Genomic DNA, 15,014 nt, shown 5'->3' on the forward strand with positions numbered 1-15,014 from the left:
AGTAGGGAAAGCACAGAATACAGAGAGGAGAAATTCATCTGTAAAGCCAGCTCTGGATCTTTTCTAAATAAATCGAATAAAACCGCTTAACCCACTGAAAGATATATTTGAAAAATGCATGTTAAGGGGAACAATGCCAATTGTTAAGTATGTTAAGTATGATAGCTACAGTAACAGGGTCATTGTGACATATCCCCCTGCTGAGTGACTTGGCTGAGAATTTGGGAAGATCAACTATTTGAGGATAGTTCAAAGAAAAGAGGTTGTTTACATGAATTGTGTCTTCTGAAAAATGAAAAAAAAAATCATCTCGCCTGTAAGTAGGATCTCTTATTCTTCCCTCAGTCTGCTTCTTTTGCTATCCCTTAAGATTTAGAAACAGGGAATCGAGTCATGGTTAGATTTATTTTTTATGATGGTCCTCAGGGCCACCTTAGATGCTTTGAGGGAAATGGCTTGTCTTTCCCCTTGTGGGCGTCATCACAAGAAGGGCATCTCCCAGTTTTGCAGGGTCCTTTGACAAGATGCCCTCCTCAGTGGGTTCAACTGCTTGCTGTACTCTCCAACAGAGGTTTCAGAAAGTAGGTTTAGCTGCCAGGTGCCCCAAATTCAGCACAGAGATATAGAGTATCAAGGAAGTATCTAGAACCCATTTCCTGATTATTTTCCCTCTTCCCTAGGTTTCAAAGGCTGCGCGGGCTGCTGGTCTCTTGCTGTCGCATGCCAAAGATCAATCCCCTGGTAGGGGGTAGAAATATTGCAACATCAATGGGATGATGAAGTAAATGTAATTAAAAATGAGGAGGAGGAGTTAATGCAGATAAGAACCATATACTGTACCTACGACCGTATGACCAGGGAATGGACGCCACTGATGCCAACATGGATGGTGAGTGTTGATCTTTGTTCATGAGGAACAGGGAGGCCAGAGCGAATCTGACTCGCTGTGGGGGCAGGGGGTGGGGAGGAGGCAGCTCCCTGATTCAAGAAGAGTTAAGGGATGGGGTGAGGACTTTGGGAAGAACAACTACTTGAGCAACTATTTGCTCTCCAATAGAGGTTTCTGAAAGCAAGTTTAGCTGTTAGATAGAGAGAATCAAGGAAGTATCTAGAACCCATTTCCTGATTATTTTCCCTCTTCTTCCCTAGGTTTCAAAGCAGGCGCCGGCAAGGTTATCCAGCCATGGGCCTGATCGCTCCCACGGACGTCCGTGGGCCAGACGGGCACAGCGCGACGCCGGAAATGGCGTCTGCGCATGTCCGCAGCGCTGGAAATCGCACCTGTGCAGAAGTGATTTTCGACGTCTGGGCATGCACATGTGCGATTTCCAGCGTTGGCGCAGGCGCCATTTCCGGCACTGCTCAGCAACTCCCCATGCTGTGCTGGGCCGATTTAGCGCAGCGCGTGGGGGACTCACCGGTCTGGCGGCTTGGTTCACGGGCGGCCCGTGGGCCGGATAAACGGCCTTTGTGGGCTGCATCCGGTCCATGGGGCGGAGGTTGCCGATCCCTGTTTCAAAGGCTGCATGGGCTGCTGGTCTCCTGCTGTCGCATGCCAAAGATCAATCCCCTGGTCTGTGAGGAGGAGGAGGTAGAAATATTGCCACATCAATGGGATGATGAAGTAAATGTAATTAAAAATGAGGAGGAGTTACTGTAATGCAGATAAGAACCATATACCTACGACCGTACAACCAGAGAATGGATGCCACCAATGCCAACATGGATGGTGAGTGTTGATCTTTGTTCATGAGGAACCGGGAGGCCAGAGAGAATCTGGCTGCTGGGTGGGGGCTGGGGAGGCAGCTCCCTGATTCAAGAAGAGTTCAGGGATGGGATGAGGAAGGGAGAAAGGTAGAATAATGTAAGCCACCTTGAGATCATTGCAGAAAGATGGGTTATCAACATAATAATAAATGAATATAATAAGAATCGTTTCTCTTCTTTTCTCTTCCAGGCAGCGACAGCAGTGAGGCCAGCAGCTCCAATACAGCTCTCCTCCCACCAAGACCCAGTTCCCCCAGTTATATAAACAGATAGATAGATAGATATTTAAAAAACACCACGAGTCTCCAGTGGTCTCATGGGTTACTTGTCCAATAATGGAAAGAAGAAGTCCCAAGGAAAGAAGAATGGGTACCAAATCTTATGGAATATGCAGAAATGGTGAAACTTACCAGAAAAACAAGAAATCAAGGTAACCAACTGCTTACAAAAGAATAGAAATGGTTTCTTGAATATTTTCAAATAAACTGTGAACAGATAAGAACATTGTAATAACCTGCAGTTTTATAAGAGTATACAGTATATATTTTAAGTAGATGAATAAATGAGCAAATTAAGTTAATTTGGATATGCAGAAAATATAAAAATTAATAAATTTAAGGAACAGCAGAAAGAGGGACGGAAGTCGAATTTTGAAATGTTAAAATGATTGTAAAATTATTGAAATGTATAAAATTGAAAATCATAAATAATAAAAAGGGAATGCCCTGGACATTTTTGTCCTCCAGGAAAAAAGCCACAAGTGGGGTGCCGCAGGGTTCTCTACTGGGCCCACCGCTGTTCAATGGTTTTATAAATGACTTGGATGAAGGAGTTGAGGGGATGCTCATCAAATTTTCAGATGACACCAAACTGAGAAGGGTATCTATTGCTGCAGAAGACAGAATCAGAATTCAAAATGACCCTAACAGATTGGAGAACTGATCACAAGCTAACAAAATGAATTTCAATAGAGACAAATGTAAGGTTTTGCATTTAGGCAGGAAGAACCAGATTCACAAATACAGGATGGGGGACACCTGGCTTACTAGCAGTAAAAGTTAAAATGATCTAAGGGTCTTGGTGGACCACAAGCTTAACATGAGTCAATGGTGTGATGCAGCAGCAAAAAAAGCTAATGCTATTCTAGGCTGCATCAACAGAAGTATAGTGTCCAGATCAAGGGAAGTAATAGTACCGCTTCAATTCTTTTGTGAATGAAATAAAATGATTCCTACTAGCTTTTAATAGCCAATAATCAAATGTAGAGCTTGGGGTACATCTAAACAAGGCTTAGATCAACTCCCCAGATGTTCACTGTCCAGGGGTTCAATGCCTGGCACTCAGAAACTCATGACACCGGGGAGTCTGGCACCCACAAACTCATAACATTTCACTTCCTTGCAACCTAAGGAAAGCTGTTTATTGGCATAACACACTGGGCAGAAACAGAAAGAAACAGGGTGATGAAGAGGTCTAAGGGTGAAGTCTTGCTCCTACCGGTAGCAACAGGTCATAGGAAATATCTCCCATTTTGTAAACTACTTTGAAGGTGGTGGTTGATTTACAATCCAGTGGTAGAGAAATTTTATGAAATTAATTGATTTGGGCTCCTCCAAATGACTTGGAGGAAGGAATGGAAGGGATGCTAATCAAATCTGCAGATGACACCAAACTGGGAGGGGTAGTTAATGCCGCAGAAGACAGAAATTGGACAGGAAGAACCAGATGCACAAATAGAAGATGGGGGACACCTGGCTTACTAGCAGTACATGTGAAATGGATCTAGGGGTCTTGGTGGACTACAAGTTTAACAAGAGTCCACAGTGTGACACAGCAGCAAAAAAAAAAAAAGAGAGAAAAAAAGAAAGAAAAAAGGCTAATGCTATTTTAGGCTGCATCAACAGAAGTATAGTGTCCAGATCAAGGGAAGTAAGAGTCCCGCTGTATTCTGCCTTGGTCAGACCACACTTGGGAGCCCTGTGTCCAATTTTGGGCACCACAACATAAAAACGATGTTGACAAGCTTAAACGTATGCAGATAAGGGCAACTAAGATGATCAAGGGTCTGGAGAGCAAGCCTCGTGTGGAACGGTTGGAGGAGCTGGGTATGTTTAGCCTGGAAAAGAAGAGGCAGATAGGAGATATGATAGCCATCTTCAAGTATCTCAAGCGTTGTCACATGGAAGAGGGAGCAAGCTTGTTTTCTTCTGCTCTGGAGGGTAGGACTAAAACCCATGGCTTCAAGTTACAAGAAAGGCGATTCCAACTAAATATCAGGAAGAACTTTCTGACAGCAAGAGCTTCTTGACAGTGGAACGGTCTCCCTCTGGAGGTAGTGGACTCTTCTTCCTTGGAGGTTTTTAAACAGAGGTTGGAGGACCATCTGTCAGGGATGCTTTAGCTGTGATTCCTGCATTGCAGGGGGTTGGACTAGATGAACCCTGGGACCCTGCCAACTCTACAATTCTATGATTCTATGCCATGAAGAATCCAGAATGAAACTATATGGATAGAAAAAGCTTAATTCTCAGTGATTGAGTAGCAAGGAGGTTTAGCCTCCACTCCAATGATTTGTCTTAATGTATCTCTTTGCGTTCCCCTATTCAAGTGAATGTTTACCATTCTGGTTTTGCCTTTTGTCCCTATATAGGAATCTTCCTCACAGGGATCTACACATACACACACAAACACAAACACACACTCCTACTGATGGGTGCTTTGCTAATAGATGGACAGACAGGCAACAGCTTAGCTCCAAAGCCTGAAGACTTCATCTTCTGTGCTGTCTTGGAGACCAAGAACCTGCTTCCATACCACTCCGTAACAGCAGGGTTTGATCTCCCCTAAATTGGTTATAGAGACATTGGATTAGCAATTTTGAGGTAGTAAGGATGGAAGACAAAACAAAGTGTGACAGGCTAAGCAGCCTCTGTCACTGAGATTGATCATAGAGCTAATATCCAGTGACAATAGCGCATAAATAACACAATAACCCAGCTTTGGATATTGGCACTATCACAGCCCTTTAACCTAGCAATAACTCATTGGGAAAGCATAATTGTATCAGAGGCACTGCACAATGGGCTCTTCTCCCGCCTGCCATTTCTGCAAGGTGCTGAAGCTACACCGCTGGCAGGTGTAGAACATTAGCTCCTTTGGGGAATTTTTTTAAAAAAGGTTCCGGTGAGCTGAAAGTACGCTGCCTAACTGAGAGCACTGCACTAAGGAAAGCAAGCATGGGTTGTGAGCTCTCTCAGAGAGTGCATGTCGGAATATCTATGTCTCCTGTCAATGCTTGGCATTTCACAGCAGAAGCTCCTCTATTGGGCAAAGTAGCTCTCCCAGCACCTCCAGAGCCATAATCCAATCCAATCACAGTCATTAATATATTTTTCAATGACTCAAAGGCTTCTTAAATGCTTTGCCCATCTCTCCTTAGCCAATCAAAAATAATCACGGCCAGCAGGTCCCACCCATGTCGCCAACATCTCCATCCCACAGGCTTGGTTGTTGCTGTTTAGTCGTTTAGTCGTGTCCGACTCTTCGTGACCCCATGGATCAGAGCACGCCAGGCACTCCTGTCTTCCACTGCCTCCCGCAGTTTGGTCAGACTCATGTTGGTAGCTTTGAGAACACTGTCCAACCATCTCGTCCTCTGTCGTCCCCTTCTCCTAGTGCCCTCCATCTTTCCCAACATCAGGGTCTTTTCCAGGGAGTCTTCTCTTCTCATGAGGTGGCCAGAGTCTTGGAGCCTCAGCTTCACGATCTGTCCTTCCAGTGCTGATTTCCTTCAGAATGGATAGGTTTTATCTTCTTGCAGTCCATGGGACTCTCAAGAGTCTCCTCCAGCCCCATAATTCAAAAGTGGCTTTAGTAGGAAGGTGGATTCTTTTGCTCATTCCCCTCCCTTCTATTCCTCTGTAAAAATCCAGAGAGAGAGAGAGAGAGAGAGAGAGAGAGAGAGAGAGAGAGAGAGAGAGAGAGAAACAAGCTAAGCTTTAGTATGAGAAGGGTGGGGTAGGGCACTGTTAGCCACCCTGTCAGACAATCCATATTACGGTAAGCTTAGTTTATAAATTTTTGACTAGTGTCTGGTGACTTGTATATTTAAAACTATTTAGGGGGGAAACTGAATTTGACAATTTTGTGTAATTTAGATTGAGTTGCAGGAGGAAAGTTCAAGCACGGGGTTTCAGATTCTGAGTGATTGTCAGTCCAGGCACTCAGTCACCCTAACGTCGTCTGACATCAAGGTCTCCAAGACGGAGAAAACCAGAGTGATGTCATTTGCAAACTTACTAAGTGTGTGGGCCATACCGTTTATTTTAATACCTTTAATATGATAATTTGCCTAACAGTGTTTTACCACTGGTTTGATTGCTGAAATGAAAAGCTGGGATGTTTCCTGCTTGACAGGGGGTTGGACTGGATGGCCCTTGTGGTCTCTTCCAACTCTATGATTCTATAAAGGGCACCCCTGCTTTGTTCCTCTCTGGACCTGAAATCCGGTCAAATATTGGCCATTCTGCACCACCTCCTTAAGGTACCATGAATCTAAGCTTCAGTGAATGTGTGTGACTGTTGGAGAAAGGGAGGGGGTCAGCTCGTTCTGTTTTACAGTAATGAAGCTGTGAACTTAATAGGCATTAATTGGCAGGGATTGTGAGGGAGAGTCTGCTGGCTGCAAGCATATGGAAGCAGCAAACTGGAACTGGTGACTGACAGTTAGAACCTGTGGTGCTCTCATAATTCCAACAGCAGATCTGTGATAGATGTGTCAGCTTCCCACTGTTCTGCCTTTCAGGCAGATAGACCTGCATCACTTCTGCTACCAGCTGCGTCCTGAAAGGGAGAAAGACAAAATAGAAGGAGAGGAATGGAAGAGGAGGAGCTACTCTCTAAACTACCATGCATATTTTTTTCCAAAACGTGTTAAATCTCTATGCCTTTGGTCCATATTATTAAAGTGTTCAACTGGTATCAATTCAACCACCCGAAACTCTTATTTTTTTTTTGCTTTAGTTTTCCATGTATCTCTCAGTATGGGTTGTGTATTTATGTAGTAATCCTCCTTCGGTGCATCTGTGTTTATGTTCCTATCATTTTGATAGAAATCTGGATATCTGTGGATCGGTGTCAGAGGGGAGATTCCTGGCAAAAAACTACCTTTCCTATGATGCCAAACCTTCAGTGCAGTATTGATGGTATAGGGGATTTTTTATTTGCTATGTTTTCCTTTAAAGCCTTTTTATTAAAATGAACGCCATCTGTATCTTCCTGTGCCAATAAAGTTTTCCCCCCAACTTGTACCCATTGCTTTCTTCCTGTGTCATTCATGAGGGGAATTAGGTATCTAAATTGTTATAAAGTAACGGTTGTGGGATCCAGATCCATCTTCTAAAGGGGATTTGTATCTCATGATTTTTGCTATTCTGGGTTTTGTGCTTTTGAAGGTGAAAAATTCTATTTGCGCAGCCATCTCTAGAGATGATGGTATTTCCCAAGGCAGTGTATAGAATAAGTACGTAAATGTATGTGAATCAAGGTAAGAGCATCATTTTTATGGTAGCTCTTCTACTGGAAAGTGAAAGATTCCAATGAGACAATGTCTATCTTTGGCTTCATTCTGGACTACAATCGACCATAATAATAATAATAATAATAATAATAATAATAATAATAATAATAATAATATATTATTTATACCCCGCCCATCTGGCCGGGTTCCCCCAGCCACTCTGGGCGGCTTCCAACAAAATATTAAAATACAGAAATCAATCAAACATTAAAAGCTTCCCTAAACAGGGCTGCCTTAAGATGCCTTCTAAAGGTCTGGTAATGGTTATTCTCTTTGACCTCTGGTGGGAGGGCATTCCACAGGGTGGGCGCCACTACCTAGAAGGGCCTCTGCCTGGTTCCCTGTAACTTGGCTTCTCGTAGTGAGGGAACCGCCAGAAGGCCCTCGGCCCTGGACCTCAGTGTCCGGGCAGAATGATGGAGGTGGAGACGCTCCTTCAGGTATACTGGACCGAGGCCGTTTAGGGCTTTAAAGGTCAGCACCAACACTTTGAATTGTGCTTGGAAACGTACTGGGAGCCAATGTAGGTCTTTCAGGACCGGTGTTATGTGGTCTCGGCGGCCACTCCCAGTCACCAGTCTAGCTGCCGCATTCTGGATTAATTGCAGTTTCCGGGTCACCTTCAAAGGTAGCCCCACGTAGAGCGCATTACAGTAGTCCAAGCGGGAGATAACCAGAGCATGCACTACTCTGGTGAGACAGTCCGCGGGCAGGTAGGGTCTCAGCCTGCGTACCAGATGGAGCTGATAATTATGGCAATATAGTTTATTTTTGAAGACCTGCACACTTAAATATCTAAATGAGGATACCACTAATGATATTGGTTGTTGTTGTTTAGTCGTTTAGTCGTGTCCAACTCTTCGTGACCCCATGGCCCATAGCACACCAGGCACTCCTGTCTTGCACTGCCTCTCGCAGTTTGGTCAAACTCATGTTCGTAGCTTCGAGAAGACTGTCCAACCATCTCGTCCTCTGTCGTCCCCTTCTCCTTGTGCCCTCAATCTTTCCCAACATCAGGGTCTTTCCCAAGGATTCTTCTCTTCTCATGAGGTGGCCAAAGTATTGGAGCCTCAGCTTCAGGATCTGTCCTTCCAGTGAGCACTCAGGGCTGATTTCCTTCAGAATGGATAGGTTTGATCTTCTTGCAGTCCATGGGACTCTCAAGAGTCTCCTCCAGCACCATAATTCAAAAGCATCAATTCTTCAGCGATCAGCCTTCTTTATGGTCCAGCTCTCACTTCCATACATCACTACTGGGAAAACCATAGCTTTAACTATACGGACCTTTGTCGGCAAGGTGATGTCTCTGCTTTTTAAGATGCTGTCTAGGTTTGTCATTGCTTTTCTCCCAAGAAGCAGGCGTCTTTTAATTTCGTGACTGCTGTCACCATCTGCAGTGATCAAGGAGCCCAAGATATTGGTTACATTTGTGCAAATTTAAGTTGTAATTTGGGTAGTATATTGTTGCAGAGCAAGTCTGATCTTTGTTACTTCACTTTTGGGCCCCAAACCCATAGAAAAGTTGCTGAATAGACTGGATCTAATGTAGACTTTGATCTAATCTAAGATTTTGCCTACGTTCTTAAGATTATACCTATACTCCCCCCTTTTCTGCATGTTCAGCTGTACCTCTGGCTAGAGCTTACAATGTGCATATCCATTCTCTTTGTGCAGCGTTCAGAGTACTGATGCAGCTCACAAAGAACTCCTCCACACATAGTCTCTGCTTAGAGGTTTGGCTAAATGTACAGAGATCTGGAAGAGGTCTACAGATGTAATGCAGATTCATCATGCAAATAGGGCTCAAGCGTAGAGTTAACAAGTATAGACACGTCAAATGATATACGGTACATATAATACATATCAATGTGAAGCAATTCCTGTATTTAAGGATATGTTATGATTGTGACAACTTTCGCTTTTGCTGTACTTCCTTGGTCCTTGTTCTGATATTTAAATAACATACTCAAGGCAATGACTTTTAGGTCGAGGATCTATTAAGTAGAATCACCATATGACTGGAGATTTCTTACATTTTCAGGTGTAGGAATGCAGGTGGCGTTGTGGTCTAAGCCACAGAGCCTCTGGGGCTTGCTGTCAGAAGGTTGGCAGTTCGAATCTGTGTGATGGGCTGAGCTCATTGCTCTGTCCTGCCAACCTAGCAGTTTGAAAGCAAGCCAGTGCAAGTAGATAAATAGGTACCACTGCGGCTGGAAGGTAAACGGCGTTTCCATGTGCTCTGGCTTCTGCCTGAAAAGTGAGATGAGCGCCACACCCCATAGTTAACCGTCCAGGGGTCCTTTACCTTTACCTTTACTTCTACCTTTTACATTTTCAGGTAAGATATGACTGGACAAAGATGTAGAGAAATTACATTTAAAAAGTGAGGTGGGGCATTGGGAGTGCAGTAAGTAAAATTCAAGCTTTTAAATCAGCTTAGAGTGCATTAATTGCTGCACTGTAAACCTTTTGAACAGTTTCAGACTAAGCTGATCTTTGGAGCAATTTAAGCAGTTTAAAATCCTCAAAGGACTTAACATTCCACCCAGGTTAACTAAACTCAAGTAGCTTAAAGCAGTAAAGTAAACATGGTCTCTCATACGTTTAATTCCCACAGGGTGTAAGAATCAGCGTGCTCCAAAGTTCCATTTTGGTATGTTTCTTTGCAGAAATATGTGTGTCACATTATTGATATGTAAACATTACTGCTGGTATTTGAAGCTGAGTACAGGCAGTGACCATTTTAGGCGCATCTCATAGATGTGCGATCAGTCACGTGCACATCTCACTTCTCCGGAAGTGACCCCAAAATATCACTAAAATGTGCCTGCAATGTGGAGCAGGGACAGCAAAGACCAGAATTGGAAGAATTGGCCACATGTCAGAATCATAGAATCATAGAGTTGGAAGAGACCACAAGGGCCATCCAGTCCAACCTCCTGCCAAGCAGGAAACACCATCAAAGCATTCTTGACATATGGCTGTCAAGCCTCTGCTTAAAGACCTCCAAAGGAGGAGACTCCACCACACCCCTTGGCAGCAAATTCCACTGTCGAACAGCTCTTACTGTCAGGAAGTTCTTCCTAATGTTTAGGTGGAGTCTTCTTTCTTGTAGTTTGAATCCATTGCTCCGTGTCCGCTTCTCTGGAGCAGCAGAAAACAACCTTTCACCCTCCTCTATATGACATCCTTTTATATATTTGAACATGGCTATCATATCACCCCTTAACCTTCTCTTCTCCAGGCTAAACATACCCAGCTCCCTAAGCCATTCCTCATAAGGCATTGTTTCCAAGCCTTTGACCATTTTGGTTGCCCTCTTCTGGACACGTTCCAGCTTGTCAGTATCCTTCTTGAACTGTGGTGCCCAGAACTGGACACAGTACTCCAGGTGAGGTCTGACCAGAGCAGAATACAGTGGTACTATTGCTTCCCTTGATCTAGACGCTATACTCCTATTGATGCAGCCCGGAATTGCATTGGCTTTTTTAGCTGCTGCATCACACTGTTGACTCATGTCAAGTTTGTGGTCTACCAGGACTCCTAGATCCTTTTCACATGTACTGCTCTCAAGCCAGGTGTCTTCCACCCTGTATTTGTGCCTTTCATTATTATTTTTTGCCCAAGTGTAGTACTTTACATTTCTCCTTGTTAAAATTCATCTTGTTTGCTTTGGCCCAGTTGTCTAATCTGTTAAGGTCATTTTGAAGTGTGATCCTGTCCTCTGGGGTATTAGCCACCCCACCCAATTTGGTGTCATCTGCAAACTTGATCAGGATGCCCTCAAGCCCATCATCCAAGTCATTGATGAAGATGTTGAATAAGACTGGGCCCAAGAAGCAGGAGTCAGGTGAAGGTCAGCAGCAGCAACAACAAAACTGGTGTCAGTGAAGTTACTGTAACTCTTTATTCAAATAAATCAACACAGCACAGGCCTAGCGATTCCAGCTCTTCCCAGTAGGTCTTACCCGAATGAGGCAGTTGTGAGCAATGAAGGTCCCTGCTTCCCACAGCTGCCCAAGTCCAGGGATTTTTCCAAGCAGTCATAGACTGCACCTGTGCACAACCAACCTCTCCTATGCCCTTTTTATTTCTATTTCTGTTCTAGGAGACCAGGGGAGAGGGGAGCTGGTTCCAGTCTCCAGCCTCCTCTCCAGCCTTTGAGTCTGGGCTGCTCTCTGCTACAGCCTCTTCTTGCTCACTAAAACCCTGTGGCCCCTTCAGCTTCCAAAACCTCCTCCTCTTCCCAGTTTGCTCCTCCTCCGCCCTCTGACCACTCCTCTTGGATCTGCACCCCACTACTTTCTCCTGAGCGTTCCCCCCTCCAGGAACTGATGTCGCCACAGCTGGTGGGCTGGGACTGAGCCCCACAGCTCTGGGCAGTAGTCAAAGCTGTTCCCTCCTGCCCACAACTGTTTGGTAAAGGAGGCATCCCCCAAGGAGGGTCATAGGAAGTGTGAGCGCTGGGTGGGTGTCTGCTCAAGGTGCAAAGCAGCGCAGGGCCGGCGCATCCATTAAGGCGAACTAGGCAGTTGCCTAGGGCGCCAAAATGGAGTTGGCGCTGGCACGATGGGGAGCGCTGCTGGCTTCGCAGGACTCGCTCTGCCACGCGGCCGCTGCACCCCGACGCCACCTACCCGCGTCCAGGGCGGGAGGCAGCAGCGGCACCGGTGCAGCCCAGGCATACTCGGAGCTCTGAGGGCAGCAGCGTGTGGAGAACATGTGGGGTGAGAGCAGCCCCTTCAGCTCCAGGAGCCGTTGCCGTGCTCTACTCCTCGGGCAGGTGGGAGCAGCTGCTGTTGCGCCCGGGGGTCCGTGGCTGAAGCCCGAGGGCGGCCAGAGCAATCCAGCTGTCGATGTCACAGGTAAGCGGGAGGGGCGCTGGGAAGGGAAGGGGGTGAAGGCTAGGCCAGGCCCGCAGGGAGGAGGCAGACGCCCGGGGGGGGGGGGAGACACACCAGAAGGTGATCTCGCCTAGGGCGCAAAAATCCCTAGCATCAGCCCTGAGGCAGCGGCATGGTGGGCCTTTCTCCCACCACCGCCCCTGCAGAGGAGGCTTCACAAAGGAGCTTGGGTGTCTGTGTACTCACGACCCACACAGAGACAAGGTCTCTCTCTCTCTCTCTCTCTCTCTCTCTCTCTCTCTCTCTCTCTCTCTCTCTCTCTCTCACACACACACACACACACACACACACACACCGTCAAAGCAAAGGTGGCAAAAACTCACAACCTGTGTCCTCCAGTCACCGTAAATTAATGCCAATGAAGCATTTTGCACTCAAAAGCATGACTTGTCCGCAGAGCTGGCTTCTCCTTTCATCAGCACAAAAGGAGGGAGAGAGAGAGAGAGAAAAGAGGGATCCTTGGGAAAGGAACTGGAAATAGAACTGAGAGAAACATGGTGCCGTTATACAAAGACATGGTGTGATCACATTTGGAAGAAGGTGTGCGTTTCTAGTCACCTCAGCGCAAAAAGGATATTGTGGAGATAGGAAATGGTTCTGAAAAGGGCCACCAAAGTGATTGAGGGGATGGAGCAACTCCCCTGTGGAGTAAGGTTGCAGCATCTGGGGCTAAGGGGCTTAGAGGAGGGGTAAGTAAGAGGTGACATGTTGAGATTTATGCATTGCAGGGGGTTGGACTAGATGACCCTCGGGGTACCTTCCAACTCTCTGGTTCTGTGTAGCAGCGGCAGCCATGCACCTCTCCTCTCGTGATGTAGGAGTCAGTAAAGACAGAGGAAAAACTAGAACAGTGTCTAATAGGAGAGATACCTAATGATGCCACAAAGGGAAGGCCACACTCTTAATCATTGGAACCAGGTCATAAGAAGGTCAGCCAGATATATCTAAAATCAGGATTATAACAAGGAGATTATCCCACCTGAAGAAGTCTCTCTGAAGTTCAAAGAGCCAATCCTTCAAATATGTTAAACATCTCCCAAAGTAATTAACCAAAGCAACTCGGAGAGAGGAAAATCTTTGCATATTTAAGGTACTTCAATGTGGACTTTTCTGCCTGCTTGCTGGGAAATACTAGCCTTTTGTGGGGAAAAATCCACTGTTTCAGGCAGTGTTACAAAGAAGTCCCACAACTGATGCACCACAGCCATAAGACCAGTTTAGGATCCCCACTGGCTCATGAGTGGCCAGTAAAAACAAACAAGCCAGGAGTAGCTGGAGCAACCTTTATGTTATGAATTTGTCTGATGAGCAAATGGCATATTTGATAGTTGCTTATTTTATTTTCCCATTGTTTTTTGTTTACAAATCCTTGTTGTTGTTGTTTAGTCGTTTAGTCGTGCCCGACTCTTCATGACCCCATGGACCATAGCATGCCAGGCACTCCTGTCTTCCACTGCCTCCTGCAGTTTGGTCAAACTCATGTTCGTAGCTTCGAGAACACTGTCCAACCATCTCGTCCTCTGTCGTCCCCTTCTCCTTGTGCCCTCAATCTTTCCCAACATCAGGGTCTTTTCCAGGGAGTCTTCTCTTCTCATGAGGTGGCCAAAGTATTGGAGCCTCAGCTTCACAATCTACAAATCCTTAAGGGCGTATTAGTTTATGAATAGGGTGGGCCTGTAACCTGGATTACAAAAGAATGGCCAGTCTGCCCAAGTAATGCAATCAGTGACCACTATCGGGTATCCTGGCAGACAGGATTTCTGCTACAGACCGCCTCTTTCTGTGATGTGTGTATGATGTTTTGGGGTGGTCTTTGGCTAAGGGGGTTGGGCAATGTCAAAAGTCTTTAAAGGTTCCTGCAAACTTTTGCTCAGGGCCTCTCCCTCCTTGGATGGAGGGGCGGGAACTCTGCTGCAAGAGAAAAATAAATATCTGCCTTGCTCTCCACTGGATCCTGCGTCCATCCATTCTTCTCTGACCAATCATGGTCTTAGGGGACTCAGCCCCATGGGGAGTTGGGCAGCAAAAGCCAAACCCCAATTTTTACATTAACTATAAATGAGGGGATTCGGATGCGGGGTGGGGGGTGGGGAGGTTATACCTCACAAGCTCCCTAAATTTCCCACCGCATCTTGGGGGGAACATTGCTTTCAAAGCCTTTCAGATAGCAAATGCTTAAACGTCCAAGGACACAGAAGGCTGCTTTATATTTGTGAATCCAGAAATATTTCCCCTTCTCTGCCTAATGTTTTGTACTCTCACAGGTGCATCTCATCGCATGCATTGTCCCATAGGCTTGCATGTTGCCATGGCAACTCCTCTGCCAGGAACCCGGCTTGGAGGCGATTGCCGTGTCACTCTAATGGTGTCTGCCTGAAGTGTCGATGATTGTCTATCACATTGTCAGTCAGTGGTTGATTGAAACTGCTGAGCTTACCTGTGTTTGTTGATGCTGTAAGTGAAATATGCTGCAACGGAGTTTATTTCCTTGGTGAACCCCCAGCGAAGTCAGAGAACTGTAGAAACCAAACAGTAATGGCTCTGTTTTGTTCCATATGTGCAATTTCTGTTTCACCTGTCCAAATCCCACCCTGTGATAACTGCACTGGTAGCTTGCATATTTTTAACAGGCCGTCCCAATGAATCGCGCTCTTGTGTGACCCTCATTCCTTTCAGTGAAGCATGTGCAGGAGAACATCCAGAAGAATTTTGTTGCTATGCTTCTACTCTGCCCCCCACGTCGTGTGGCAGAACATTTTCTCTTC

At 45.7% G+C, this 15,014-nt stretch overlaps 1 long non-coding RNA gene across 1 annotated transcript; it reads left to right on the top strand.

Moving 5' to 3' along the window:
• The first annotated feature begins 639 nt into the window (after positions 1–639).
• Positions 640–2,410, top strand: LOC118079330 (uncharacterized). Its single transcript, XR_009558098.1, has 3 exons — positions 640–889; positions 1,150–1,729; positions 1,958–2,410. It is a non-coding gene; the product is annotated as an uncharacterized LOC118079330 (long non-coding RNA).
• Positions 2,411–15,014: the final 12,604 nt, after the last annotated feature.

Source organism: Zootoca vivipara, chromosome 8, assembly GCF_963506605.1.
Source record: "Zootoca vivipara chromosome 8, rZooViv1.1, whole genome shotgun sequence".
Classification (NCBI taxonomy): Eukaryota; Metazoa; Chordata; class Lepidosauria; order Squamata; family Lacertidae; genus Zootoca; species Zootoca vivipara.